Source organism: Meles meles, chromosome 8 (genome assembly GCF_922984935.1).
Source record: "Meles meles chromosome 8, mMelMel3.1 paternal haplotype, whole genome shotgun sequence".
Lineage (NCBI taxonomy): Eukaryota > Metazoa > Chordata > Mammalia > Carnivora > Mustelidae > Meles > Meles meles.
This window is the reverse complement of record NC_060073.1, coordinates 25,342,805-25,346,162: the sequence shown is the minus strand read 5'-3', so window position 1 is coordinate 25,346,162 and position 3,358 is coordinate 25,342,805. Positions and strand designations below refer to the sequence as shown.

The following is a 3,358-nucleotide window of genomic DNA, read 5'->3' as shown; positions in this document are numbered from 1 at the left end:
GGTATGTTTGGGGAACAGTAAGTGGTTTGTATAGTTAGAAGATAAAAAATACAGCAAAGGAGAGAATGGAGATTAAATTGGAAATGTAGCATGATCTCCTTGGCCTCATTTGGGTTCAGAGCACTCTAGTATTAAGAGATTGAGATCTATCTGGCAGATATAGGGGTCTTGTCTCCTAATTTCTTGCACTTTAGCTGTGTGATCATTGGAAAATGATTTAAAGTCTCTGTGCTTCAGTTTCTTCCATTGTTGCAATGATTAAATTAGATAATGTGAAACATTAGACTATTTGTGGAATAAGTATGAACCCATCACTTAGAAAGTTTCTACATGTAAAAGCTGGAGAAAATCATCTAACCTCTCAGACTTTCAGGTTCTTATATGTAAAAAAGGGAAAGTAGCAAGAAAATATTACTCTATAAGAAAACAATATTTGTAAACTATAATGCATTCTAAGTACCAACAAAATTAATGTACCATTTCTTGAATACCTACTGAAGTGCTATCTACTGTACAAAATAAATAAAAATATACATATGTTCAAAAATGTATATGTTCTTTATTTTTTCACCTATTCTCTACAACAAGGAAACATAAATTTTATTAATTCTATTTTTATTAAGAAAGAAATTGAGGCCAAAAATTTAATAAATTTTCATAGGCTCACACAAGAAATTTAAATATCTTGGTTATTTCAAATCCCATACTCTGCTCCATTTTATGTTTGCAGATGATTGTTATTATGAACATCACTTATTTTCTATTTATATTCTGTCTTTTGATTCTGTTAATATGTCTAATACTGGGAGAAAAGAATTGACTGAGCAATGATATCATATAAGTAATGTTCTTAATCTAGAAATAGTTCCTTATCTGTAATTTACTCATGTCTCTGTTTAAACAAAACTAGAAAGAACAAACATTTTTGAATGCTAAATTCAGTAAAAATTAGATATATTTACTTCCTAAGGAAAATGCTTCAAGAATGCATTGAGAAATTCTCAAAGTAATAAACAACACACATGAAAATAAATTAGCATATGATTAGAAGCAAAATGTCCATCCCCACCTCTGGAATATCTATCAGACTATGGCACCTGAGCTTTTTATAGCCCCTTGGCAAGAACTGAGAAATGTAACATATTATGTAAAGTCTCCCATTCTGGACAACCTTGAAGTATACTGTAGCGACATAAAGCTACCAACTTTGGTCCAAAAAAAAAAAAAGGACAAACTCACTATTATCTCAGGAGAGCCACTGACTCTAAAGATCACATTGGAAAATAATTTCTCTAATTTTCATTCATAATTACATAACCAGACTTTTTTTCTCTCATGTGAATTTTCAAAAAAGTCTTCAGAAATACCTTCACAGTCTAAGAAAAGTCTATTTTTCCTAGTAGGAGACCCAATTACAGTTAGAAATTAGAAGATGACCTTCCATGGTATGTATAGACTGATTAAAGTATGTATACTGTAAATTCTTTCTTTCTTAAAGATTTACTTATTTGAGAGAGAGAGAGAGAATGGGGAGGGGGGAGAATCTTTCAAGCAGACACCCTACTGAAGCATGGAGGCCACCAATCCTTGATCCATGAGATCATGACCTGAGCCATGAGATCAGGACCTGAGCTGAAACCCAGAGTCAGATGCTTAACCTACTGGGACATTCAGGTGCCCTGACAATGTAAATTTATATGAGTTGTCTCCCCTAGTATGTGATTACCAGTGCTTCCAGGGGGCAATCTCAAAGGGTGTTTCAAGCATCTTAAATTTAACCTAGGTATCAAAAGGAGACAAGAATCCTGAGGAACAGTATAAAGCAGAACCAAGAAAGACTCCCTGGCCCACTACAGCCCACCTCCACTGCATCCCTATATCCAGAGCCTATGTCTCTCTAATGCCACTATGCCCAACAAGAGAAAGGCTAAACGGGATGCTAAAGGAGATAAAGCCAAGGTGAAGGATGAATCACAGATAAGATCTCCTTCAAAGCCAGAGCCCAAGACTAAAAAAACCCTACAAAGAAGAGAGAGAAGATACCCAAAGGGAAAAAGAGGAAACATGGTGCTGACAAGGATGGGAATAACCCTGCAGAAAGTGGAGATGTCAAAACAGACTAGCACAGAAAACTGAAGGTGCTGAAGAGGCCACACGAAGTGTGTGCATTTTTGATAACTGTGTACTTCTTGTGACTGTACAGTTTGAAATACTATTTTTTATCGTTTTGAAAATGCAGAATTTTGCTTTACTTTTTTTTTAAAGATTTTATTCATTTGACAGACAGAGATCACAAGTAGGCAGAGAAGCAGACAGAGAGAGAGAGAGGGGAAAGTAGGCTCCCCGGTGAATGGTGAGCCTGATGCGGGGCTCTATCCCAGGACCCTGGGATCATGACCTGAGCAGAAGGCAGAGGCCTTAACCCACTGGGCCACCCAGGTGCCCCTGCTTTACTTTTTTTTTTTTTTAAAGGTATGTTGTTAGCACACAGAACAATTCATTGTTTTTAGAGGGGAAAGGCATATGTCACTAATAGAATATCTCAGAGCTGAACTGATATGGGGGAAAACAGTTACCTCTTCTAGTTTTGAGAAAATTCCTCTTAGTTCCCAGGAAGGATACCTTGATGTTGACAGGCATTAGCCACCTTAGAACAAACTCCTTGTGGTGTGGAAAAGGGAAAACTCATTTTTTTTAATGTCTTCTTTTCCCTCTCTGTCTTCAGCATAGACTTGACTCCCAGAGACTTGTTGGATCCTGACCCCCAAAATGGTTCCCAGTATGTCAAGCAAACTGCCTGTGAGACGGATCTCTTCTAAGACTCCCTTTTTGCCTTGTGGGTCTTCAGATTGCTAATGCTGCCATTTTCATTTCATTTCCTGAAAGTCAGAGTCAGCTTATGAAAAGTTGTTGAACAATATTCTAAGCATGAAATGTCAACCCTCACTCCAAACTTTCTGTGTTCATACCACCACATGAAGACTTCACTTGTATTTATAGTGGCTTTCTGATTTTAGTAGCCCATTGAGGAATGGACTTTGGAAGTTTTATACTGTTAATGATTGTATCTCGGTATCCTGCCTGAACTACCATGGTTGTTTATGAAAAGTATCTTTAATAAATCTGGATACAGTTTGACTAGGGAAAAAAGCAAAGAAAACAGAATCCTTGGATTGAAAAGTACTATTCTCTTTTGTCTTGGTTTACCAAGAGCACAAAAAAGAAAACCAAGCATCTCTGTAGTTTTTCACCAGGGTATTTAAGAACATCTCTTTATGATATGTTGAAAAGCATTAGCTCTTTGGAAATAAAGAGTGTTTTATTACCTACTTGGTATTTGATATTTGAAGTCTCAGGT

At 36.4% G+C, this 3,358-nt stretch overlaps 1 pseudogene; it reads left to right on the top strand.

Annotated features, from left to right (window-relative positions):
* The first annotated feature begins 1,908 nt into the window (after positions 1-1,908).
* LOC123948670 lies at positions 1,909-2,819 on the top strand (annotated as a pseudogene).
* The last annotated feature ends 539 nt before the right edge of the window (positions 2,820-3,358 follow it).